Source organism: Canis aureus, chromosome 26, assembly GCF_053574225.1.
Source record: "Canis aureus isolate CA01 chromosome 26, VMU_Caureus_v.1.0, whole genome shotgun sequence".
Classification (NCBI taxonomy): Eukaryota; Metazoa; Chordata; class Mammalia; order Carnivora; family Canidae; genus Canis; species Canis aureus.
Window position 1 is genome coordinate 49,807,722 of NC_135636.1, and position 27,090 is coordinate 49,834,811.

At 50.7% G+C, this 27,090-nt stretch overlaps 1 protein-coding gene across 3 annotated transcripts in view; it reads left to right on the plus strand.

Annotated features, from left to right (window-relative positions):
• The window catches only part of PHACTR3 (phosphatase and actin regulator 3), a 210,244-nt gene that overhangs the window by 43,877 nt on the left and 139,277 nt on the right, over positions 1 to 27,090 (plus strand). The window contains exon 1 of one of the 3 annotated variants that reach the window (XM_077873772.1): positions 17,548 to 17,910. The exons of the other annotated variants lie outside the window; for them this stretch is intronic. The gene's annotated coding sequence lies outside the window, so the exon portion shown is untranslated. Of the gene's footprint in view, positions 1 to 17,547; positions 17,911 to 27,090 lie in introns of those variants that run through there. 3 annotated transcript variants of the gene reach the window in all.

Sequence of the window (27,090 nt, forward strand, 5' to 3'; positions counted from 1 at the left end):
GGCTAAGTTGGTTAAACATTTGGCTCTTGGTTTCAGCTCAGGTCATAATCTCAGGGTCCTGAGAGCCCTGCATTGGGCTCTGCACTTCGCACAGAAGTGCTTGTTCCTGCTTGTTCCTCTGCCTCTATTCCTCTCTCTCTCTCTCTCATAAATAAAAAAAATAATAAAGTATGTTGTTGTAGACAGTATATAGCTAGATCTGACTTCTTATTGTCTGACAGCCTGCCTTTTCTTGAATTGTGTATTCTATTTAATGAATTTAATGTTATTGATAGGGACACCTGGATGGCTCAGCGGTTAAGCATCTGCCTTTGGCTCAGCGGGTGATCCCGGGGTCCTGGGATCAAGTCCTGCATTGGGGTCCCCGCAGGGAGCCTGCTTCTCCCTCTGCCTGTGTCTCTGCTTCTCTCTCTGTGTCTCTCATGAATGAATAAAGAAATCTTAAAAAAATGTTATCGACAGAGTGGATTTGCACCTGCCATTCTCCTCTTTGTTTTCTATATCTCATATATCTTTTGTTCTTCCATTCTTCCTTCCTTTGTTCTGCTTTAGTGAATATTTTTTAGTGTAACAGTTCCATTTTCTTAATGGCTTTTTGAACTTTCTTAGTAGTTGCTCTAGGGCCTACTGTATGCGTACTAACTTTTCAGAACACTTCAGATTTATACCAACTTAATTGCAGTCAGATATAGAAACATTAGTCTTATATAGATAGCTCTGTTCCCTTCTATGTCACATAACATGTAATTACGTATTACACACACATAACACATGTTATATGTTACAACATGTAATTACATATTACATGTTATGTGTTACAACTCCTATGATACATTGTTCTAATTATTACTTCATATGAAATTATGTCTTTTAAAGAAGCTAAGAGAATATAGTTTGTTATATTAGCCTTTCTGTTTACTATTTGTAGTTCTCTTCATTGGTTCCCATGGATTCAAGTGACCATCTGGTGTGATTTCCTTACCCTTATGTAGCCTAGTCCCACATACATCCTTCTTATTGCTATTGTCAAGCATGTTACATTTCTGTGAATTGTAGACCCAATAATATGTGTGTGTACTTGTACGAATGTGTATGTGTGTGTGTGTATGTGTGATATATTTTATTTGATTGATTTTTAAAATCAGTTAACAGAATAAAGCAGGAGAAATATGCATTCATGCTATCTCTTATAATTACATAATCATGTTTACTGTGGGTGGCTTTAAAAAAATTTTTTTTTGGTATGTAGATTGGAATCACTGTCTAGTGTCACTTGCTTTCAGCCTGCAACTCTTTGCTACCATTTCTTATAAGGTAGGTCTGCTAGCAGTGAATCCTCTGTTTTATTTATCTGGGAATGTCTTTCATTCACCGACATGTTTGAAAGGTAGTTTTGTGGGTCACCTTGGTGGCTCAGCAATTGAGCATCTGCCTTCAGCTCAGATCGTGATCCTGGGGTCCTGGGATCGAGTCCCACATTGGGCTCCCCACAGGGAGCCTGCTTCTCCTTCTGCCTGTGTCTCTGCCTCTCTGTGTGTGTCTCTCATGAATAAATAAAATCTTAAAAAAAAGGAAAGATTGTTTTGTTGGATATAAGACTTTGTGTACAGTGTTGTTTCCTTCAACTGTTTAAAAGTGGGAGTGTCACCCCACTGCCTCTGGCCCCCATTATTTCTGACGAGAAGTCGGCTGTTAGTCATCATAGGGCTCTCTTATATGCCACTTGTCATTTTTCCCTTGCTGCTTTCAAGTACTTTCTTTGTCTTTATCTTACAATATTGGTATCTGGATGCAGATATCTGTGTATTTGTCCTCTTTGGAGTTTAATGAGCTTCTTAGATATATAGATTAATTTTTAAAATCAAATTAGGAAGTTTCAGCCATTTTTTCTTCCAGTATTTTTTTCTGCCCCGTTCTCACTGTCCTCTCATTCTGGGCTTCCTATTACATGTATCTTGGTGCACTTCCTAGTGGCCCCAAATTTTCAGAGCCTCTGTCTTTGTGTATTTTCCTCATTTCCTCCTTTTCTTTCTATTCTTCAGGTGGAATAATGTCTCTTTTCAGGTTTGATGATTCTTTCTTTTGCAAGTTCAAAACACCTGTTGATCTGCTCTAGTAAATTTTTTATTTTAGTTACTGTAACTTTCTATTACAGAGTTTCCGTTTGATTCTTTTAAATAATTTCTCTTTATTGACATTCCTTTTTTTAAATAAGACATTGCTGTTAAACCTCTCATTTCCTCATAAGTATGGTTTCCTTCAGTTCTTTGAACCTATTTTTTAAAACTGCTTGGAAATCTTTATCTGCTAAGTCTGATATCTGGCCTCTTTCATAAACTGCTTCCATTGTCTGCTCTTTTCCTATGTGTTGGTCACATTTTCCTATTTGTTTACACATAGTGTATTTTTTAATTAGATGTTTTAGATAATACACCTTAGCAACTCTGAATATTGGTTTCCCTTTCCGTTGGGCTTGTTTGTTTATGTCTTGTGACTTAAATAGGCCATTTTGGCGTTTATTTGTCCCCACAGCCTTTGGTGTTTCTTCGCAAAGGATGCAGCCTCGGGGATGTGCATAGGCACTCTCATATGACAGTAGTTTTAGCAGATCTCTATTGGATGGCTGGCCTCTCCCCCTAATTTCTCTGTTAGTCTGTTTGCCTTTGCTGTCATCACCCCAAGCTATTGGGCTCCACTAATTGCCACCTGATTGCTCTATTATTTTTGTCAGTGCCCACGGGTGTATATTGCTTTACAGTCTGATCCAGTTAAATATGGATCCCCTTTGCAAAATTATTTTTGAGGCTAATTTTTGGCTAAGAGGGCTCATCTTAGCTCTTTTTCTGATGAACTAGCTGGTCTACAATTTATCTTGTTGCTATCAGCTACTGGCCTTCTATACCTGTCTTCAAGTTCACTGATCATTTCCATTGCTTTGCCTAGTCTGCCAGTAAGTCTATCTAATGAATTCTTCATTCCTGATATTGCATTTTTCATTTTAGCATTTCCATTTGGATTTTTCTCTTAGTTTCTATGTGTTTCAATTCTCCATCCCTTCAGGCATACTATTATTTTTCACACACTATACTTTAGAATTTTTACCATGGTTATTTTAAAGTCTCTATCTGACCATTTCAATAGCTAAAGTATTTTAGGTTCTTCTTCTATCATCTCTTTCCTCTCATGATCAAGCATCATCATATTTCCTCACTTTTTCACAATATCTAATTTTTTTTACTACATGTCAGACATTTTTTTAAATAATAAATTTATTTTTTATTGGTGTTCAATTTGCCAATGTACAGAATAACACCCAGTGCTCATCCCGTCAAGTGCCCCCCTCAGTGCCTGTCACCTATTCACCCTCACCCCCTACCCTCCTCCCCTTCCACCACCCTTAGTTCATTTCCCAGAGTTAGGAGTCTTCATGTTCTGTCTCCCTTTCTGATATTTCCTACCTATTTCTTCTCCCTTCCCTTTTATTCCCTTTCACTATTATTTATATTCCCCAAATTAATGAGACCATATAATGTTTGTCCTTCTCCGATTGACTTATTTCACTCAGCATAACACCCTCCAGTTCCATCCACGTCGAAGCAAATGGTGGGTATTTGTCATTTCTAATGGCTGAGTAATATTCCATTGTATACATAAACCACATCTTCTTTATCCATTCATCTTTCGATGGACACCGAGGCTCCTTCCACAGTTTGACTATTGTGGACATTGCTGCTATAAAGATAAACTCAAAAAGGATGAAAGATCTAAATGTGAGACAAGATTCCATCAAAATCCTAGAGGAGAACACAGGCAACACCCTTTTTGAACTCGGCCACAGTAACTTCTTGCAAGATACATCCATGAAGGCAAAAGAAACAAAAGCAAAAATGAACTATTGGGACTTTATCAAAGTTAAGAAGCTTTTGCACAGCAAAGGATACAGTCAACAAAACTAAAAGACAACCTACAGAATGGGAAAAGATATTTGCAAATGATGTATCAGATAAAGGGTTAGTTTCCAAGATCTATAAAGAACTTATTAAACCTCAACACCAAAGAAACAAGCCATCCAATCATGAAATGGGCAAAAGACATGAACAGAAATCTCACAGAGGAAGACATAGACATGGCCAACACGCACATGAGAAAATGCTCTGCATCACTTGCCATCAGGGAAATACAAATCAAAACCACAATGAGATCCCACCTCACACCAGTGAGAATGGGGAAAATTAACAAGGCAGGAAACCACAAATGTTGGAGAGGATGCGGAGAAAAGGGAACCCTCTTACACTGTTGGTGGGAATGTGAACATGTCAGACATTTTGTATCAATAACAGTATATTCCTCTTCTTTCAGGCTCTCGAAATTGGAGCCCTGAGTCAAGTTTGTTTGTAGTTGAGTTGAGTCTGGGCTCTCCTGTAGCTTTATTCTGATTTGGTTCACTGCTGGCTGCAAGTGCTTATCTGAGCTCCGAGCCTAAGTTTTCTAGTGCTTAACCTCTGAGCTGCCAGCCTTCTGACACTTGAAACAGCCTAGCTAGCAGAAAGTAGGGGTCATGGAGTATTACTGTTGCTCACCGGTCCCCCTGGAGAGCTCTTCTGTGGCTGCCAACTGCTTCCTGACTTGGGAGACTCCAACTGTCTTACACTTAGTGAAGGCCTGCAGCGCCTTGATGGAGTTCCCTGCCACACACATTCTCATGCCCTCAGACTTCAGTGGCTGAACCCTGGAATTTCCAGGATGGATTTCTCTTGAGTTTCCTCCTCAGCCCCCCACTTTCAGGGGACTTCTTCCTTTTACTGGGGGAAGGCACCACACATTGCAGGGTGGTGTTTCTTTCTGTTTTCTTCCTTTACCTGTGGGTGAAAACGCACTCGGTGACCAGGCTTCTACATGTTCTGATCTGTTATCTGGCCATCCAAAATTCACTAAAATATCATTTTGTTTCTCCTTCCTCCTATCCTGTCATTGTTCTGTCAGGGCTGAGAGCAGTCAGCTGCCAAACTCCTTAAATAATGTCTTCTATCACTTGTTTCCATTCCCTGAATTTCATGCTCATGTTAGTCATATGTAAACACTGCATATACACAGTAAGGACATCGTTCTCTTGGAGAGCCAGAAAGTGAGTTGTTTTAAGAAACATCTCTAATTTAGTCAATTAAAAAAAAACGCTATAATAGTCATTGCTTTGCCTGAGAAAATTATAGAGAAGGGAATTCAGGGGATCATGACTTCATCTCCAGGGGATACTTTTTATTTACCTTACTGATGTCTTTTACTCTTTCAGAATTCTGATGGATGAGGAAGAGTAGGTGGCGGCCTAAGGCTCTGTTTGACTATGTCTCTTCACACTGATTCTCATTTTCCTGATGTCAAATTTCAGAATTTTCAAGCAGACAGTGGATTGTCCAGGTTTTCCAAAGTCTCTTATTATCCAGTCATGTGAGAAAGTTAGGCTTGAGGCTGAGGCCATGATCTACTAACCTCACCCAGGTACTGTGACTTTGCTCAGAATTAAGGAAGTTTGAGCCAAAGAAAGTGGTCTTTTCCAGCCACGCTGTTCTTTTATTGCCGGGTGTGGTGTGTGATTCCAAAGTCATTCCCTATAGTAAGGATAATTCCAAGTGGTCATTTCCATCATGATGCTCCCTGAATAACTGCCAGCATCCTTGTTTTAGAACTTGGTTCTTTGGCCCCCACGCCTGCAGCCTGTGTCCGTGAATGTGTTGGCCAAATCTTCTTAACTATGTTGGAAAGGTGTCTGGCTTGGCCTTCCGTAGGGTGTTCTTTCTGTGGCCAAAGAGGCCCATACGTGTTATTTCCTACGTGCTTGTGGCCTCGGCTCCTTCAGACTTCAGGCTGGCCATGGAGTGACAGACCTGCCTCTCGGTGGGAGTTTTCAGGATGTCTAATCAGATGGAAATCTCACCTGTTTGCATGACCGGCTTCAGCAGTTAGGTGGTGCAAAACCCAAACCTGCCCTGTCTTTCCTCTTCCACAAGGTGACCACCAGCAGTAGCCTGCCTGCGGTGGGCCCACTGTCTTCTGGTCGGATTGCTTTCAGTTGGGTCACTTTCTCTTGACCCCTGCCAAAGGGGATCGTGGTGGCATATGGTACTCAGTGCTGCATAGGACACCATTGGAGACAGAAACCATGTATTCAAGGGGCTTTCCGTGTGCACCTGTGTTCATTCATTCATTCATTCATTTATTCATTCTCTCAGCCCCTGTGTGCTAGACCGTGCGAGGCACTGGGGCCATGGGGGTAAATCGGAGACAGCTCTACCCTTGAGGTCTAGAGGAGAGACGGGTAGTGGACAAGCAGTCATAGATGGGAATGTGTGAGGAAGCTCAGGACATGGTGGGGCAGCTAAGAGGGAGCCGTGATCCAGTCTGTGGTAGGAGTGGGGACAGAGGTGGTCTCCCCAGGAAGCAGGCTTTCCCCTGAAGACCCTCCCCCCCCCGGAGAAGCAGCATTCCTCAGATGAGGAGTGGCAGGTGGGAGATGAGAGAAGGATCAGGATCGTGTTCAGGCGAGAGAACTGGGTGTGCAAGGGACTTGCAGGAGGGTGAGCAGGAGGTCTCGTTCTGAGGTTCCAGGTAGACATGCATCTGGGGGTGCTGCTGGGGGAGGCATTCCTAAGGACGGCTCCAGCTTTCTGGCTGAGTGACTGGGTAAATACGCAGGTTGGACAGACCAGCCCAGAGGTGCAGGGCTGCCGAGCCGGGGACGTATGTTGACGTGGGCGTGGGTGAATAAGCAGGTGGAGGGACAGTTGCGGTTCACCTTGGGTTGACCTTTTGTTGTTTATTCTACCCTGAAACCCTTTCAGCTCACCCTTACCTAGTGCAAGCTATTCTGGAAACTTCTGCACAGATGGAGGCTCAGTTCGGTGACGGCGGGACCCGCTGAGTGGTGTGCTGGGTTCCGCTGAGCCCCTCGGCACCGACCAGCTCGGCCTCTCTCTAGCTGGGTACACTGAGCTCCTTGGGTTGTGCCCTGGGGGCAAAGCCGAGTAGTGCTCGGGCCACAGAAAGAACCAGGTAGTGCTAGAAGGTGCTCACTGGAAAACCAGCCTGGTTTTTGTTTTGTGTTTACCTTTCATGGAACAATTATGGATGAGGATCCTATTCTCTCTTTTACCGAATACCTGAACAAGAGGATGTCTGGGATTGTATGATGCTTGTTCGAACTTCCATTTGTCTCTTGAGCAGCGGTTCTTGAGAAGTGCTTGTGTTCTTGTGATTCCGCTCCGTTTCCTGAACACTTAGGAGAGAAGAACCTCACTTACTTGTAGAGTCTTCCTTGTTAAGGATATACTTTATTTAGCAGCCTGGGAAAATGATGCTTGACGGGAAATAATAAGCAAAAGAATGAGAAAGACAAGTTTCCCCCATAGCAAGAGGGCAAGGAAGTGCAAAATCCACAAAGGGAACAGTGATGAACTTTTAATTTGATTGATCTGAGGAGTCCAGTTGGTAGCTGGTTCCTTCGGCAACCCACCTGCAGGAGCCGACCCCGGATCCTTGCGTCACGCACAACGGTTCTTCCCCAGAGTTAACCTCCGGCAGCCAGCTCACCAGTACAGTCCTGCCTGCCCTCAGCCTCCTTAGGACCCTGGCCCTGGCCCTCCTCTTTCTCTTCTCGTACTTCTTTCCTGGCCCAGTTTCATCACCGAGCCAGTCTGGATCCTAGGACCCGACCCAGCCTACTCTCCACTGAATCTCAGCCTTGACCCACAGCCCATCCTCAGCCTCCAAGCATTCTTCTCTGGTCCCAGGGAGCTCGCTCGTGGTTAATGCAGAAACCATGGGATCAGGCTTTTATCCCTTCCTCAACCTCAGCCGAGGCCGAAGGGCTGCTTGCCCACCGTCTTGTATGTCCCAGGATTGCTAAGTTGCTAAGACCTTGATTCACGTCTTAACCTCCAGCACTCACTGGAAGTACCAGATGTCCTCTGCCAACCAGGTGGATGCCACCTTTCCTAAGTCAGGCCCGAGAACCAGGCCCTGCCTGTGAAGCCTCTGCCCTGCTGTTCGTGAGAGGAGAGTGAATGTCCTCCTGCTAACTACTTCAGTCTGGTTGTGGGGTCTCCTGGTGCTTTCACATTCTGTCCCCTTGTGTGTGCATTACATGCTCCCTCTCACCTTCTGCCCTGAGAGTACAATCTGCTTGCCTTGCACCTGGTTCGCTTTGTCTTATTTGGTAATCAAATAAAAGAGCTTATTTCAAGTAGCCTAAATCGAAGTTTTATTTCCAAAATGCAGGCATAGGCAGTATTTCAGTAGAATATCTGCTTCAGTAAAATTTACTTAACTGGTCCTCCTTCTGTTGGATATTTTCAATGCTTCAGATGTTTCAGTGTGATTACTAATAAAATGGTAAAGCCTTCATGCATGTAGTGTTCTCTGTATTTTGGATTTTTTTCTTCAGGGTAGAGTCCGAGACACGAATTTAAGAAGTTAAATGTTCTATGCCTCTTGAAAAATAATGCAGGATTGCCATTGTGTTAGGGATGTGCTATCAGCAGTGCACAAAGGGGTTTGATTTCACTGCACCCCCATGAGAACTGGAAAATGGGATAGAAAATCATCTGGGAATGAGTAGAGAACCTGCAGGTACTCAATACCCAGCTGAAGTCAAATAAAATGAATTTGTTGTAGAGCACGGTATTGTGATTTTGCAGAAGCTTTTAAGCTATGTGCCTGGGAGCAGAAATGAGAAAAAGCAGATGGCAGGGGCAAGGAGGTTGTGGTGGAGGGCAGGGGCATATTGAGCCTCGAATGCTGGTCGGACATGCTGAGCAGGGGGGCTCAGATTGAACTGGATGGAAACAACACCTGGGAGGAGCTGGCTGAGGGGCTGAAGGCAGGAGAGAGAGCCCGTGTGGCCCCGAGGGCTCTGTGGGTGGAGGGGTGGGAGGTCTTGGGGGCGGTGAGACACAAGGGCTTCACGTTTTCAGTCGGGAGGCAGATGTGGGGGCAGCCGTCTCCGTGTTGGCCATGGTCCTGATGATTGGAGGTGGGGTTGGTGTTGAGAATGTCAAGGACTCATGATGCCAGGGGGTGGACTGGTCCTCATATGGGTGATGGTCGGGAGGAGACAAGACTGGCTGGACTCCTGTGGCCCCGGGGCCATGGCCAGGACAAGCTGATGATGGACAGAGATGGGGACTGGTGGAGCTGCAAGTCCTGAGCCTTGGAGGAGGGGGATGTTGAGCAAAGATGATAGGGACGTGGGGTGACGTAAGCAGAAAATCACAAAGATGAATCCAGTCCACTGTGGCTCTGACACCAGGGCCTGAGGGAGGGGGAGGAAAAGAGAGCTTCACGGGGTAGGGATGGGGAGAAGGAAATTTGGTGCAGCTCGCATGGAAAGGTAGATAAAATGGACCTGCTACAGAGGTGTCTGTGACCTCAGCCTGGAGCCTCAACCTCTCAGCCTCTGTGAAATGAGGACGAAGACTGTCTACCCTGTGGTTGCAGGGAGAGCTCTCGGTATGCCCTTGCACTGAGGAGGTGTTCAGTGAAAAGCCAATGATGACATCATGAGTGGCCATGAGATTTCTTAGCATTCTAGGTCTCAAACTATTTTTTTTTTAAAGCAACCAAAGGTGGAGTTAATTACCGATCACCTGGGGATGCAAAGTAATTAGGGCTGCTTTCCTTATTGCCTAATTCAAACTCAGGATGTAGCTTCCAAATTGAGAGCATCTGACCCATGGACGAGCTGCCTTGGGAATCTTCTTTTTCTTTCTTTTTTGTTTTGTTTTGTTTTTTCTTTTTTTTATGATTATAATTTTTTTTGAGAGATAGCACACATGTGCATGTGAGCCAGGGGGTGGGGTGGGGAGGGGCAGAGGGGCAGAGAGAGAGAGAAAACTAAGCAGGCTCCACACCCAGTGCAGAGCCTGACACCAGGCTCAATCTCAGGACCATGCCTTGAGCTGAAATCAAGAGTCCGGCTCAACTGACTGAGCCACCCAGGCACCCCGAAATTTTCTTTAGATTTTTTTTTGGTATCAACTTTACTGAAATATAGCCCATATTATATGATAAAATTTACCATATGATAAAATCCGTACCATGTGATAAAATTTACCTATTGAAAACATACTGTGCCGTGGTTTTCAGAATTCACAGAATTGTGCAGCCATCACCATAATCAGTTTTAGAACCCCCATCTTCCCCCAGAAAAGGAGCCTTGGGCCCATTAGGAATCACTCCCCACCCCCTCCTCCAGCTCCCACCAGCCACCAATTTGCTGTCTCTGTAGATTTTCCTTCTTTGGACATTTCATGTGAATGGAATCATGCCATACGTGGCCATTATGACTGGCTTCTTTTGTGTGGCCTAATGATTTTGAGGCTCACCCGTGAGTAGCGTGTATCAGAGCTTTGTTCCTTTTTTGTGGCTAAATAATATTCCACGGTATGGATGGACCACATTTTGTTTATCCATTCATCAGCTGATGAACATTTGAGTTGTTCCTGTTCACTTTTTCAACCTGAATTGCCTTTCACGACATTCTCGTGTTGATACCTGCCTCCATTGGAGGGTTCATTAGTCCATCTCTTTATCTGTCCACAAACACCTACTGAGTACCTCGTACGTTCTGAGTGTATGAGTCCCTTGCCGTCTCAGGAGGGTGTGTCCTGTGACCAGTGAATGACCAGTGTGTGATATGTCAGGGGGCAGGGAGTGCCAGGAGGTCAGCCAAGCCCAGCAAGGACAAGGCGAGTGGCAAGGCCTGTTTCAGATGTGGTTGTCAGGGCAGGTCCCCTCTCAGGAGGGTGTGAGCAAAGCCCTGGATCTTACTGATCTGGATCAAGTTCAGAGATGCCTACATAGCCTTCCCAGAGCTGGAGACTGGGCAGGAATTTTTAGTCAAAAGACCCTTTTTTCCCTGTGAAACAGCCTCCCGTGTGGTCCAGCACCACGTATCCTCAACACTTTCAGTGTAGAGACACGGTTTCCACCATGCCTCCCTGTTCTCTCTGCACTTGGCCTTCTCAGGAGAGGGGAAGTGCTGGAGCAGGCATTTTCCATGTTTCCATCCTGGACGGCTGGTGGTCAGTACGCATACTGACCCTCGACAGCACGGGTGCTGGTACCTATAACCTGAGGTACATGCCAGCTTCCATGTGGTTAGATGTTTATGGGTCCATAGTCCAGGATGGTCTTGTGGTTTCTATCTCCAAAATATCTCCCAGATGTGCCCAGGTGTTCCCATCCTCACCGTACCTCGCTGGCTGGACCCACATGCTCCTTGCACCTGCACAAGTACAATGGCCTCCCTCCTGTTCTTCTTTGTAGACTCACGTGTTTGCTCCCAAGCTGGAGGCTGGAGATGTACTGTGTGTGCCCATGTGCTCTCTTCTGAGTGACCTTGAGGGGCTGCCCCAATACCCATCAGCTCCTCCCTTGGTCCAGGGATAGAGAACATTTGGTCCGTGGAGAGCCACGTGGTTCTCCTTCTGCTTATTCTGAGCTTTCTTCCTCTTTTAGCTTTCCTTCCCAGCATGGAAAATCATGGGAGCCAACTGGAAGAGATTTCCAGAATATTTGGCCTTCCATATGTGGCTTCCTTCGCCCAGGCAAGTGGGAGACTTGACCATCCATATGTTTCGTGATAAGGGCCAGGGGGCAGCTCCATGCTCGGTGAGCCTCCCCTCTCCTGGCCAGGGAAAGTAAAACACAGGATCACACTTTCCCCGAAGCTATCATACTTTCTCCTTTCTCTTTTAAGCCTGGATTGGAAGCCACCAGATCTAGAAGCAGCCCACAAAGGTGGCTTGGTCCTGTTCTTCTCTAAATCTTGTAGAAACTAAGGTAGAAACCCAAGGTTTAAAACAGGAAGCCCATGGGCCAACGTTAGCCTATAGACTTGCTTGATTTGGCCTGAACACTGTGTGTTTATGTGTGTGTGTGTATGTGTGTGTTTAATGGAATGAACATTGAAAAGTTGAGGGATTTTCAATATATAGAAATCCATTGTATTTCTATACACTAATAAAGAAGTAGCCGAAAGAGAAATTAATAAAATAATCCCATTAACAGCTACATCAAAAATAATAAAATATGTAGGAATAAATGTAACCAAAGGGGTGGAAAGCCTGTATTCTGAAAAGTGTAAAATACTGATGAAAGAAATAGAAGATGACACTGACAATTGGAAAAATAGTCCCTGCTCATGGATTGGAGGAGCAAATATTGTTAAATGTCCATACTACCTTATGGATAAGTGGAATCCTTATCAAAATACTAACTACACTTTTTTACAGAACTAACACAAATCATCCTAAGATTTATTTGGAACCACAAAAGTCCCCGAAGAGCCAAAGCAACCCTGAAAAAGAAGAACAAAACTAGAGGTATCACAGTCCCAGATTTGAAGATACACTACAAAGCTGTTGTAAATAAGACAGGATGGTACTGGCATAAAAATAGACACATAGATCAACGGAACAGATAGAGAGCCCAGAAGTAAACCCCATAATTATGTGGTCAATTAATCTTCCACGGAGGAGGCTAGACTATGCAATGGGGGAAAAGACAGTCTCTTCAACAAATGGTGCTGGGGAAACTGGACAACCAAGTGCAAAAGCATGAAACTTGACCCTTTCTTAGATTATGCACAAAAATAAACTCAAAATGGGTGAAGGGCCTAAACATGAGACCTGACATCATACAAATCTGAGAAGAGAGCACAGGCAGTAATTTCTCTGACATTGACCATAGCAACCTCTTTCTAGACATGTCTCCTGAGGCGAGGGAAACAAAAGTAAAAATAAACTCTTGGGACTACATCAAAATAAAAAGCTTCTACACGGTGAAGGAAACCATCAACAAAACTGAAAAAGCAACCTAGTGAATGGGAGAAGATATTTGCAAGTGACATATCAGATAAAGGGCTAGTGTCCAAAGTATATGAAGAACTTATAAGACTCAACATCAAGAAACCCCAAATAATCCAATTAAAAGTGGATAGAAGACATGAGCAGACAATTTTTCCAGAGAAGACATCCAGATGGTCAACAGACGCATGAAAAGATGCTCCACATCATTCATCATCAGGGAAATACAAATCAAAACCACACTGAGGTATCACCTCACACCTGTCAGAATGGCTAAAATTAACAGCACAAGAAACACCAGGTTTTGAGGAGGATGTGGAGAAAGGGGAACCCTCGTGCACTGTTGGTGGGAATGCAAACTGGTGCAGTCACTTGGGAGGACAGAATGGGGTGCCTCCAAAAATTAAAAGTAGAATTGCCATATGATCCAGTAATTCCACTGCTCGGTATCTACCCAGAGAATATGAATACAGCTAGTTGGAGAAGACATATGCAGCCCTGTGTTTAACGCAGCATTTTTTATAGAAGCAGCCCGTGTTCATTGCCTAATGAATGGATAAAGAAGTTGTGGTGTATATACGAAGGGAATATTACTCGGCCATGAAAAAGAAAGAGATCTTGCCATTTGCACTGACATGGATGGGTCTAGAGAGAATCATGCTAAGTAAAATAAGTCAGAGAAAGACACACACCATATGATTTTGCTCATATGTGGAATTTAGGAAACAAAACAAATGAGCAAAGCAGAAAAAAGAGAGAGGTAAACTCGGAAACAGAGAACGTACTGCTGGTCACCAGACGGGAGTTGGGTGGGGGCTGGGGGAAGAGGTGATGGGATGAAGGGGGGCACCTGTCGTGACGAGCGCCGGGCGATGTGTGCAAGCGCTGAATCTCTATACTGTGCACCTGCAACTAATGTTAGACTGTGCTGAGTGACTGAAATTAAAATTGAAAGAAAGGAAAGAAAGAAAAACAGTTGCAGTATTTCACCTAAACATCTGGATTTTCTGGCTTGGTCTGTAAACCTCAGCGCTCTGGCATTGCTGGGCTGCCAGACTGTCCGTTCCATAAAGACTAGGTTTCTGTTTTGTTCCCTGCTTCGTTTTCTTTGCTGAGAGTCCTACTTGGAGGGGCCGGTGGGTAAATACAGAAGGAAAAACAGCCGAGTGCTGTCGGCCTGCCTCGGGCAGGACCCGTCCTACCCGTTGGGAGGAGCACTTACCTGCGTGGAGCACTCACACCTGGCCACTGTTCCTTGCTTGGCCTTTTAGTCTGAACAGGGTCCTCCAGACCACGGCTCTAGATGCTTCCTGAAATTCCGCGTGAGCAAGCCCAGACGCTGTGGCTGTGGGCACGGCCTTCATGAGTGACCACGTCTGGGCGGGGGTCGGGCGGGCGTCACTCGCTACCATTGGCCAGGGGAGCGCCCACGGCGGAAAGTGATCGGGAAGACGGGATGTGTTCCAGGGGCCAGTAATGCTCCTCTTGTTACCTGTTTTCCAGTGGAAAGAAGTCTGAGACCCCAGCGAGAGGCAAAGGCCACCCCCCCCCACCTCTGACACCCTGGTGTCTCCACCGGCAGCGGCTTTGGCGCATCCAGAGGCATTTGGGGTCGTCACAGCCGGGGCGGGGGGCAGCTCTGTCGGCACGGACCGGGGCAGCCCCGGGCGCTGCTGAGCGCCGTCTGACCCACGGGGCAGCCCCGCTGCAGAGACCCGCACGGCCCCCGTGTCCGTGGTGCTCGGACTGAGAAGCTGCGCTCAGCTTCATCACTGTGGGCACCCGCTGCCTCAGTTTCCCATCCCTAAAGTGGAGGCGATAATAACACCCGCCTGTCTGGGGCTGTGAACGAGGTGCCCTCACGCGGGGTCAGGAGCAGAGTCCTGATCTGGGAGCAGTGGTCCTGGGCCGGGGCGCCCGATGCTCTGTGCGTGTTAGTGTGACCGCAGGCATCCTGCGTGCCCTTCTGGTCCCGCTGGCTCACCTAGACTTCGGGACAGCGATGGGGCACCTTCTGGGATGTGAGCATTGAGTGGACCTTGCCCGGACTCGGCGCGTGGAACCAATGGCGTGTGAGCAGCCCACACCGCCTCTCTTCTCTGTGGGCACGACTGTGCACTTTGAAATCTAGCTCCCTCCCGGCCTCCCCACCCTCTGCCATCCGGTTCCTCAGCCATGTGTGGAGGAGGTCTGCCCTCTGACCCACACGCCCCAGGGGATGCAGGGGGTTTGCTGGGGTGGATGGACACCAGGGCGGCTCTCCGTTAGTGGGGAGACAGGTGGAGGCCGGTGGGGGCTTCCAGGCGACAGGTGAGCGTGGCTCAGTCTGGGCTGGAGTCAGAGGGGTTGGGGTGGAAGAGAAAGGGAGACTCTGGAGGAGGAGCTGGGGTGAGTTGCTGATAGATGGGCTGTGTCTGTTCCAGTGAATTGTGAGGTATCTGGGGGCAGGAGGGCACCCCACTTCACGTGTGGCTCCTGACACCCGAGTCAATATGGTATATGGATTTCAATAAACTTGGAGCTCTCGGAGTGTCTTTCTGGGACAACCCTAATCCGTTTGTCTTCTCAGGGTTCGTGTGTTACAGTGGCAGGAATGTCGGAAGGCGGGGTCCAGTAACCCCGCCCCCCCCACCTGCTGCCTCCTGAGCTGCCTCTGGTCTCAGTTTCCCCCTCTGTGGGATGGGGAGAGTTCCTCCATCCCTGGCCTCTTGCGAGGATTCAGACGACCTGATATCGGCAGTTCCTGGCAGTAGATGGGCTCGTGAAATACAGGTGGGGGGAGTCTGGCAATGGATCATCCTCATGGAAACTAGTCCCAGGGTGCCGACTGCCTCCGGGGAGGCTGGCACTGTGCTGAGCAGAGTTTCTGTGGTTAACCACGCGTGACTCAGTGACCTGGCTGGGGAAGAAGGCTTTGGGTTCTCTTGCACCTGCTCACAGCCAGTTCTGGGGCTCAGCATGGGACAAGGGCTCAGTTGGCTTGGAGGGGCCCCTGGGGAGCGAAGGCACCTGGAATGGACCCCTGGAATTCTACTCCCCGGGATCAGGACTTGCTCCAGGCTTTGTTTGGAACTTGTGTCTGAGCTGGGACAGTGACTCAGTTTCCCTGGGTGCTGTTGTTTTAGAGCCACAGAGGGTCACACTCAGGCTCAGAGTCAGAGGTAGTGTCTGTGACCCTCCCCAGCCACCTCCTAATGAGTGGCCTTGGGCCGCTCACTCTACCTCTCTGAGCCTCAGTTTCCCCACCAGACAGAGGGATCATAGAAGTGCCTGCCCTTGGGACTCCCGTGCGTGAGGGTGAGGTCAGGTAGGGCTGCAAGGCCTCTGCACGGGGCCTGGCAGAGAGACCACGCTGTTCCAGAGGCCTGGAAGCCCTGTGCTGCCTCTAGAAACACCTTGAGCGGGAGGTGAGGGAAAGCAACCAGGTTAAACCTCCGCCGTCTGCCCTCAGCTGGGGTCTCGGTCCTCTGCTCTCCCTCCCCCTGGAAGGGGCAGAGATGGGCTGCCAGCCTCAGTGGTAAGTGCGCAGCAGCTCCCAGGCAAGATGGAGTAGAGGTGTCATCAGCAGGGCAAGTTCTCTTTTCTAAAAGGCAAGAGCAACCTATCATTGGCTCCTGGAATTAGAGGTTTCCAAAAAGACCCTAAATGTGGAATAACTCTGGAAAAATGTTCAGGGTTCACATGCTCACCCAGGGACAGTTCAGAGGGGACCTGGCTCTCCCAGGAGTCCTGCCCTCAGGATTGCCTTCCTCCGCCCTCTGGAACCCCCTCCCCCAGCTCCTTTGCTGTGCGATGGCACTCCGCATACCTCAGCTCAGCTCAGCTCACCCGGCCTGGGGAGCGTGCCCTTGCACAGTTGGGTGAGCAGAAGTGCACAGGGGAGTGATGCCCGGCTGCAGCGTGTGGCCGCAGAGCCCGGCCCCTCTCCTGGGCAGGAAGTGTCTGGGCCCCTCTGGGTGAGAGCTCCACTCATCCGCCCTGGGCCTGGGCTCAGTTCTTCATGGCCCTACTGCCCACTTTGCAGATGAGAACACTGAGGCCCAGAGGAGCGAATCCCAAGTTCACACAGTCATGCAGTTCCTGATTCAGACCCACAGCTGCCTTTCTGTAGCCCAGAGGTTCTCAACAGGGCAGCTCTGCCCCCAGGGGACATGGGTGATGTCTGGAGACACTTTGGTTGTCACCGTGGGGTGGGGGGTGCTCCTGGCATCTAGTGGGGAGAGACCAGGGAGGCCGCCTAGCATCCTATGACAGTGCACGGGCCGGGCCCACAGCAGAGAAGCATGTGGCCCCAGGCAGCAGTGGGGCTGAGCTTGGGAAACCCTGCCCTGGGCCCCTTCTCACTGGCGTCCCGCAGCTCTGAATCCCGTCCTCGGCCGTGCTCCCTGGGGCTTGGCTCTGGGCAGCCTCCCTGGTCTAAGACTGCAGCAGCTGGCTCCCGACTTTGCACGGCCGAGGTGCCCTCTCCCCAAGGTCAATGTGGCAGCGCCAGGGCTCGGGGACAAGGGAGAGGGTCGCCATACCCAGTGGCCCTTGCCTGAGGCCAGGAGAGGTTGCTGGCACGGTGGGTTTTGTAGGTGGGATTTCAGACTGTGGTTTGGCGATTTTTGCCAGGCTCCGGCCCGCTGCTGGCCTGAGCGGTGTCCTGCCAGCGCTGGGTGACACATCGTGGCACTGAGCAGAGCGGGGGGCTTGGTGGGGGCTGGGGCCTGGTGCGTGGTCCCCTGAGCTGGCTCCTCAGCCCCGAGCGGCCCTCTTCACCCCACCCCAAGCCCGTACTCCTGCAATGTCTATATTTAAAAATGTTTACAGATAATAACGGTGTTCAGCCCCAAAAGGCAGACAGGAGCTTGCTGACAATTGCAGTGTCGTGCCGGGCTGGGGGTTGGAGGTTCTTTGGGAGCTGAGCTCGTCCTGAGTGCTGCGGGGGCTCTCTGCCAAGCCCTACCTCCAGGAGAGGTTTAGGGGGACAGGATCCAGGAGCCCGCAGGGAGACGGAGTTTCCTGGGAGGATGAGGACTGTAGTTCAGCCCCGTTCTTTGACCATAAGGTAAGTGGAGTGCTCCCAGACATGCGGGGGAGGGAGAGCGGTGGGCATCTCTTGGCAGGGTGGGGGGTGCAGGGGCTCTAAAAGTCCAAGGCTTTGCAAGCGTTAGCAGCAGCAGGGGCAGCCGGAGAATGGCACTGTTGGCGCCCTTGAATCAAATGTCCATGTCTGGAGTCTGGGCTGAGGGATGGGTGCTGTCCGCTCCCCCCCCCAAAAAAACCCCAAGTCCTCTCCATGCCTCTGGTGGAGCAGGCCAGCGTTTGCTGGCAGCCCCGGATCCGCTACAAAGCCCCGCTCTTTTGTTTCCACGTGAATGTTATTTTGACCCTATTCCTTCTGGGCTAAAAATAAAAATTCCACCTGGATGCCTTTTCATCTCCAGCCTGTAAGAAAATTTCCAGGAAATAATAGATTGTCCCCGATGTGCATTTTGACAGCACGGGGTGGGGGTTCTATTCGAAAGCCGGGGTTTCGTAAAAATTTAAAGTAGGGGAGGTTTCCGACGTCGGAGATTGAAACCTTCATTTCGTGTTTGGAATAAACGCTGCTGCTGGAGCAGGAGTCCGTGTCCCTGTGGGATCCCCACCGGGGAGGACTCCTGGCTGGGAGGCAGGAGGTGGGGAGGAGCACGCGTTTTTTGCTTTTCTGTCATTTTTACGTTTAGTATCCTTTGTGGGTTCGGGGTTCTGAAAAAAAAAAACCCGGCTTGCAAGTGAGGTTGGCTGTTTGGAGCTGCGGCTGCAGAGGGGGATGGGGGAACCGATTCCAAGTGTTAATACGGGTCGTGCAAAGTTCCTGGAAGCAAAATTGGTTCCCGATGGCGCCCCGCTGTGCTGCTCAGCTGCAAGTTTTTGGACTCCGAGGGAAATGAAGTCCCGGGGACTCCCGGAGAGGGCAGTTAGTTGCCAGCCTGCAGAGACCCCCTCCCCCGAAATGCTTGCTCTGTTCCTGGGGGCCTGGGTGGTGGAGGTGGAGGGTGGCGTAGGGAGGCAGGGTGGTAATTTAGCATTTGCGTGGCGGTGGTGCCGAGTCCCGGGCATGCTGCTCTGCAAGGATGAATTAGGGAATTATGCACATGCATAATGATGGCACCACTTCCAAACTCTAAGAATAACCCAGTCAGCAGAAAAACAGCCTGCTTGAAGTTCATTCAGAAATCGTCAGGGGTCCACCGTTTGCTGGGGCGGAGGAGCAGGGCGACGTTGTCCCGGAGCCGTCTCAGCTGTCACTTAGGTGCCACCCTCCGCAGAAGCAACCACGGCCAGCGAGACCTGCTGTTTCACCTCCCGGCTTTTAGGGGCTGAGCTAAAGGAACAAGGCCCAGTGGAGTCGCCGGTTTCTGTCCACCCCCCCCCCCCCCCCCCCGCCGTTAGTGTCCCTCCCCGAGCCACACCCATCAGCAGCACAGCACTTCGCAGGCCTCTCTCTACGCGCAAGGGCTAGAGACCTTGTGTCTGTGGGGTTTTTCGTTTGGATTTGTTTTTGGTGTAGACTCTTCGGTTGCGGAGCAGTTGACCTGCATTATCGACCCGCGACCCGTGTCTCACGGCGTCTTTAATGACATCGCCGTTACATAACGCAATAGCTCTGCTCGCGGGGTGACTGTTCATATCGTGTACGCTCAGAACATTCTATTTTTAAACCATCAAGTATCCTCCTCAGGAGCAACCTGCTCACTCCTGCCTCCCTTGGAGCCCTGCGCTTTGCCCCCACGGTGTCGTGGGCACGAGGGCACATGACATATGGACGGAGCAGCTCCTTCCTCCTGCCCGGGGCCTCTCGGGGCCTGAGGAGGGGCTGGAGGCCGTGTCTCTCTGGTCCTGGCGCTGATGAACCAGAGCCCTCCGTGCTCAGCCTTGTGGTGCTATTTTTAGCTCTGTTTCTTCATTGCATCTTGACATAATTTGACATGTCACAGCTGAATCCCATGTTTTTGCAGAGGTTCCTGGGTTCTGCATCTGTGGTTGGTGGGGCGGAAATAGTCTTTGCCAGAGCGTATTGCGCGGTTATTACTCGGGCAGGAAGTTCAGATATTCCCAATTCACTTCGAAAGGTACATACAAAATAAAACCCGTCCTTTCATTTTATTTCTATGCTATTTCCCTGGTGGAGGGAGCACCTGACCGGAGGGACCATTCTTCCAGTTGCTCTCAGGGTGTGAGAACCTGCCTTCGAATCCCCAGGAGGGGAGGTGGGGGTGGGGGTGGATGGTCACACCAGTGACTGCAGGATCCACCTGCAGAGCTTCTGGTTCTGCTGGCCCGGAGTGGGTGTGAGAATGTGCATTTCTATTTTATTTTATTTTATTTTATTTTATTTTATTTTATTTTATTTTATTTTTTTATTTTATTTCATCATTTCATTTCATTTCATTTTAGAATTTGCATTTCTAACAGGTTCAAAGGTGATGCTGCTGGTCAGGTGCTGCTCAGAATCACTGATGCAGATCCCAGGGCAGGGTCAGTAAATATTTAGGGGCTGCAAGATGCCTCGGTCTGGGGAAGGCAAGCCAATTTAAGAAATACTCAGACAGCAGAGCAGGAGATTTTTATTGGTTGTATATCCTGTCCATGTGGTTGGAGGTGAACGTGACGGGGAAATAAATCAAAGTTTGGATGAAAACTTTATTTACTAAAGGGGCTGGGATTTGGGAGTGAGGGGAGTGTTCTCATAGTTGTGTTAGCTGTGATCCTATTACTTTAGGGGGATGAACCACTTGCAGGCAGAGCGTCTGCTTTAGCATCCTCTGAGATGGCCTGGCCCTGCCCACTGTCCGTAACAGGTGCGTGTGTGAACATAGGAGGCACATACAGCAAACCACTAATAATTGCTCCACCTGGGCTGCTCATTATACTATTCTTAATTCTTTTCTGCAAGTTCAAACATCATATTAACACGCCGAGAACAGTCATAGGGCTTGGGACGCAGCTGTGCTTTCCCGTGTGTGCATAAAGCGGCTGAGTCAAGACAACGTGTGTTAGAGCAAAGCGGCTCTGGGTGTAGTGGGCACATGGGGGGGGGCACACACGCAGCTCTGACACATGGTTGGTCGCTGTCGCAGTTCATCCCAGGAACATGATTATGCACCTGGCCCACATCTCTTTGGGGATGTCTGACCAGTACCGCTATCAAGTCCTCTCCTGGGGTGGGGTTAAAAGCGTGCTAATTCTCACCTGATACATAAGCTCCCGACTTCTGTGGTTTCTCCGTGAATCAACCCCCACCTGTTAACAGGAGAACCCCATAAACGGAGGGCCCGAGGCACCTGCCTCAACCTGCCTGGGGACAAAGATGGGGATAGAGTACCAGCTAGAGAGCTGTGCCGGAGCTGCAGCTGCAGGGCTCACATCCGGGGGAAAAGCGCGTCCGGGGTCTGGGTGTGTGGGAGATGGGGTGCCAGCCCTGGGCCGTGGGTGTCGCCGGCACCAGGCCACTTCACAGGAAGCTCTCACGCCTGCCTTCCTCCTGCCTCCTTCTCTCCTTGTTTTTTCTTTTTTCCACATGGGCTCTGCTACAAGCAAATGGCACAATAGAAATTGGGTGGTGTTAAATTCGCCTTTTGGAAATAGAACGTTTCATCTGTTCTTCCCAGCAGCGCTTCACCGTGTGAGCACGTGCTGCCCAGCTGCCCCCCACCTGGGCCTGGGGGGCAGGTCCCATCATTGCTACCGTCTTACAGATGGGCAGAGTGAGGCTTAGGGGTGGGAGGGCCTTGCTCTCAATCCCATCTTGAGCCCACTGACCCTAAGCCCACTTTGTTCCCTGTGCTGTGGTGCAGAGAGTGGCGCTGGGCCCTGGCCGCCCACCCCTCCAGGTAGTGCTCACCCGGAGCTCGGAGGCAGGCCTCGGGCTTCCGCTCCCCGTGAGGAGCTGGTGGGTGCTCGGGCACGACAGCCCATCTCACTGCCCTTGGCTTCCCATCCTGGGTCCCCCCCCCCACCACCACCGCACGGCTTCCTCGTGGGGGGCTGTGGCTGAACCTATTGGGAGAAAGTTTCACCATGTGCAAGCTCTTGTTACTCCCTGGGCTTGTGGGCTGCTGTTGGGTTTGTAAATAACGTTTTATTGGAACACAAGCATACTCATGACGTATTGTCTACGACTGGATGTTGCAGAGAGAGTGTGCCAATCTCTGAATTTTCCTGGAGGGTATGTTTCTAGGCGGAGATTACGCACACGTACGCGCACACGCACAGGAAGGAAATGCAAGATGTTAATGGAAGAGTCTGGGTGCTTTGCGTATGATTGTTGATTGTACTTTTTCCCCTTACTTTTCTGAATGTTCGAAATTTCATAAAACATTGTGATAATGGTAGTTTGACCACCGCAGGCTCTCTCCAAAGGAATGTCACAGGGCTCTAGGCCCTGAACCATCAGCATTCGCCTTAGCAACTTGACAGTTAATCAACTGGGTAGATGATAGGAATCGATGAAAGCATTAATAGTCTGGCTGACATACTCAAGAGTCGAATATATATTTTGACAGACTGCTTGGGCGGCCAAGCCAGCATGGAGGACTGGGTTTTTTGTTTTGTTTTGTTTTTATTTATTTTTTTTAAACACACATTTATTATCTCACAGTTCTGGAGATTACAGATCCTAGAATCAAGGTGTCGGCAGGGCTGCATTCCTTCTGGAGGCCCCGGAGAAGAACCCGATTTCCTCCTTTCCAGCTTGCAGAGCTCCCCTGCATGCCTTAGCCTCTAGCCCCTTTGCCATTTTTTAAAAAATATTTTATTTATTTATTCATGAAAGACAGAGAGAGAGAGAGAGGCAGAGGGAGAAGCAGGCTCCATGCAGGGAGCCCGATGTGGGACTCGATCCCGGGACTCCAGGATCATGCCCTGGGCCAAAGGCAGATGCTCAACTGCTGAGCCACCCAGGCGTCCCCCCTTCATCATTTTCAAAGCCAGCAGTGCAGCATCTTCAAATCTCTCATCTGGCCTTTGATTCTTCTGTCACCTGCCCTTCTCTGACTGTCTACCTCCCTCTCACAAGCATCCTTGTTTTTTTGTTTTTTTGTTTTTAATGAAGTTTGATTTGCCAACATATAGTATAACACCCAGTGCTCATCCATCGAGTGCCCTCCTCAGCAGCGCGGAGGAGTTTAATGCTGAGGGGCTTCAAACACCCCGCTTAGATTCATGAAGCTCACTGCCAGGCCCCACAAGAAGTGGACGTGGGTGGGAATCAGGCCTCTGCACTGAGCTGGACCCAAGTCTTCTAGGTGCCTGGAGTGTGCGAGCCCTGTCCTGGTGACCGGGACAGGAGGAGCAAAGCAGACAGGATTGCCGGCCTCCCGGGGCCTGCACCCCGGTTGGGGAGACAAACAATAAGTAGTTCCCGTGCTTGTGGTAAGTGTTGTGGGAAATGCACAGGAGGAGGGCAGGTGCAGGAATCCTGAGTGCACCGAGGATTGAAATAGAGTGTCAGGGTGGGCGTCCCCGAGGAGGTGACGTTTGTGCAAGGCTTGGAAGGAGCCATGTGGATCTGGAGGGGGGAAGAGCTTCGGGGAAGGAGCTGCCAGTGTGGAGACCCCAGTGGGAGCCCACCGGAGGGTCTGGGACAGATAGCCATGGTGGCAGGAGACAGCCAGGGAGGTGGGGGGTGGGGGGTATGTGTGCCACCAGGACAGTGGCTTTAGCTCACAGTGTGCTGGGAGCCATGGCAGGGTTTCAGACTCAGAGACTCACCATCGACTCAGGATTAAGGGCCCCGGGCCTCCGCGTAGAGCCGCCAAGTGCAGAAGCGAGGGGCAGACTAGCCAGAGGTCACGGCGGCATCCCCGGGAGACCCGTGATGGCCCCGGGCGGGCGGCGGGCGCAGGTGAAGGTGCGAGGTGGGGCCGGTGGGAGTGGGCTCGGGGTGGGCAGGAAAGGGAGGGATGGGCGGGCGAGCTGCCCCTCGGGATTGGCCCTGCCCTCCCGGGGTGGGGGCTCCCTGCCCGGCCGGTGGAGCAGGACGGGCTTGTGAGAAGAGGGGGGTCCAGGCGCACCTGCGCAGCGTCGCCGCTCTGCTCCCCGAGGCGGTGGCGGGACGGGACCGAACACGCACCCGCGGCCCTCTCCTGCCTTCGTGGTTTGTCTGCCTCTCTTAGCAGCATAGTTGGTGACTGTTTTAATTCAAGTCTCCTTACTGTTGACCCAAAGTCATTTTTTTTTTTTAACCTGAGCTCATTCTCAACGGCAGTCTTTGGTTAAGCCTTGAAGTGGAACGCTGGTGTCGCTTGCATAACTCCACAACGGTGACGTCGGACCGTTTAGCTCGAACTAGACGTGACCTCCGCCAAGGTTCAAACACCCAGATCCACAAAGGTCAGCAGGTGTCAGAATCATCGTAGCAGCCACCACCCACTCAGCTGGGTCCCTGAGGCCCCTAAAATCACCTCCTCAGCCCCAGGTCTACGCCTCGCCCTCGGGGAGGTGCTGCACAGTGTACAGAGTGAGGGGGCTTGGGGTCCAGCTTGACCCTCTGCTAGAAGTTGGGTTCACTTTGGGACCTTGTGTTTTCCGAAGTACGTTGGCAGACTGGAATTTGCAAGAATGCTGGGGGGCCGCGGCTCTTTATTCTAGAACAGATGTGGGGGACGGGATGGCAGCCTTGGAAAGAAAGGGTGGGGTTTGTCCCTAGTGATTCCAGAGGGCGAGCCGGGCTCTGTGGGGCGGGGACAGCCAGCGATCAACTCCCTGCGAGCACGTGCGTCCTCTCTGAGGCTTCTCCTTGGAGTTTGTATTTTTAAATTAAATAATCTGCCTCCTGACTCATCTCTTTCTTCTGGGGAGTTTCTTTTCCCCCCCGTGTTTCTCATGGTCTCTTTTTCACGTGACAGGCTTTCCTCAAGTGCCTGGTGAGCCACGGCTGACCTCTCCCGCTTGAGAACAAAGCGGCAGGGAGCTGTGCTCGCCCAGCGCAGGCGCTTCCAGGAGTGGGTTGGCTTCGGGGCGTCCTGGCCTGGCACTGGCCTGTGTGCGCAGGGGCCTCGCAGTCCCGTTTGGTGGTGGCCCGGGCACGGGCCCAGGGGGCCCAGGGTGCTGTGCTGGAGGTGGAGGCTCTCCGTGGTATCTGCAGCGCGCCGCTGGCCGGTGGTGAGAGGGGAGCTCACTGTCCTGGGAAGTATGTAAACGGCATCAGGCCCCTCTCGGTGATAGGAGGCGCCTCTGAGGTTCTTCCTGTTGAACATTTGTACACTTTTGTTCCTGCGTCCTGTTCTGCAGGAATCCTGAGGCTTCCGTACCTCCTCTGGGCTGGGGGCGCCTGGTGACCGGGAGCTGCTGGTGGGGATCACATCGCCCCTGGCCCTGCTCGTGCATTTGGGGGACACACGGAAATGTGGAGTGGATGGAGGGGAGGGCGGAATCTGCCACGGAAGGCAAACTGCTCGAGTCCAGGCCCCGGAGCCCAGCGGGGCCCCCAGGGCAGCCCCCATGTCTTTGCTGCAGTGTCCTCTTTGGTTTTCCCTAGTCCCCTGAGTCCTGCCTGTGTGTCCGGGTCCCCCTGTTCTGTGACATCTCCACTCACCGCCTCCACCGCTGTCCCCAGCTCGGGGTGAGCTTTCTGGCTCCTCGGCTGCTGTGCTGCTGCACCTACTGCCCCTTGGCCCCTGGGCAACCACACAGCCTTCTGGTGGGTTCCCGCACCTGCCCTTGGCCTCTGTGGGCCGCCTTCTGCTCAGGCCTGGGGGAGGCTCTCCAAGTGTAAATCAGAGCTCGCCCCGTCCCTGCTTCCTCTTGCCCTTGAATGACATCCAGGCTCCATCACCAATGTCACCTTCCATCTCTGTGGTGCGGTGGCCACGTAGCCGGGGATCGGGGGGGGCATGGGCCTGGAGCCGCAGACTGTGGGGGTTTGAAGCCTGGCTCCTGGCGTGCTTGCTTGGTGGCCCGGATCCACATTTTCCTCACTTGTGACCGTGGCCCTGACCTTAACCACCCCGTAGGTGGTTCTGAGGATGAGCCAGTCCCCACGGCTGAGCTACACGTGGCCACCGCTGGGGTCTTCTGTCTCTTTCTCTCCCCACTGCGCACGGTGCTCCGGCCGTGGTGACCTTTCCTCACGCCCTTTGAACTTGTCAGATTGTTCCCATGGTTGCTCCTTCCCTTCCCTCACTAAGAGCACTTGTCACTTGGTTAAAGGTTAAATGTCACCTCCTCAGAGCAGCCCTCTCCGGCTCCCCATTTAAAGTGGGTCCCCGGGCAGCCCCGGTGGCGCAGCGGTTTAGCGCCGCCTGCAGCCCAGGGCGTGATCCTGGAGACCCGGGATCAAGTCCCACGTCGGGCTTCCTGCATGGAGCCTGCTTCTCCCTCTGCCTGTGTCTCTGCTTCTCTTTATCTCTCTCTGTGTCTCTCATGAATAAATAAAATAAAAAATCTTTAAAAAAACAAACAAACAAAAAAAATAAAGTGGGTCCCCTAGTCCCACACTCTACCGAAATCCGGGGTGCCTTTGCTGCTGTGTTGTGTTCCCAGCGACCAGAATTTGTCCGTCAGGTGGGCGGGGACCTTGCCTGCTGTTTCCTCCACTGGTGGTGCCTAGACCAGCAGGGCACCAGTCACTGAAGGAAGGCAGGAATGCGGGCATGAACCGTGGTGTGAGGGGCAGGGGGTGTGGGCTGCACCTCTACCCACCTCTTCCTCCGTGAGTGCTGCCCCTGCATTGGTCCCATGCTGGCCTCCAGGGCGGGAACACCTCATACCACCTGCTAGGTGGCTGGTTCACCGAGGCAGCCCAGTGTTAGGAATCGGGCAGAAAGGGGACGAGAAGAGGGCCAGGAGCCTACCTGCCGTGTGTGATGCTGACCCCTGCCATTCATTGGCCCACTTTATGTTATCTCTGGTCACCTGTGTCTCATCTGCAAAGTGGAGGCAATGATGGTCCCGAGGGTTGCGAGGAGGATTACGTGGGTCAGTTATACTTACAGGTCCAGGAATAGGGTCAGTGTCTGGCAGATGGTGATGGCTGTGTCAGTGGGAGCTGCTGTGATAGTGGCGGTGGTGGCAGTGTTGTTCTCGTGAAGATGGTGGTGGGGATGGTGGTGATGGCTGTGATGGTGATGGTGGGGCTGGTGATGATGGTGGTAGTGATGGTGTTGGTGTTGGTAGTGGTGGTGATGGTGGCAGTGACGATGGTGTAGGTGGTGGTTGTGATGTAGGTGGTGGCAGTGATGGTATTGATAGTGGTCGTGGT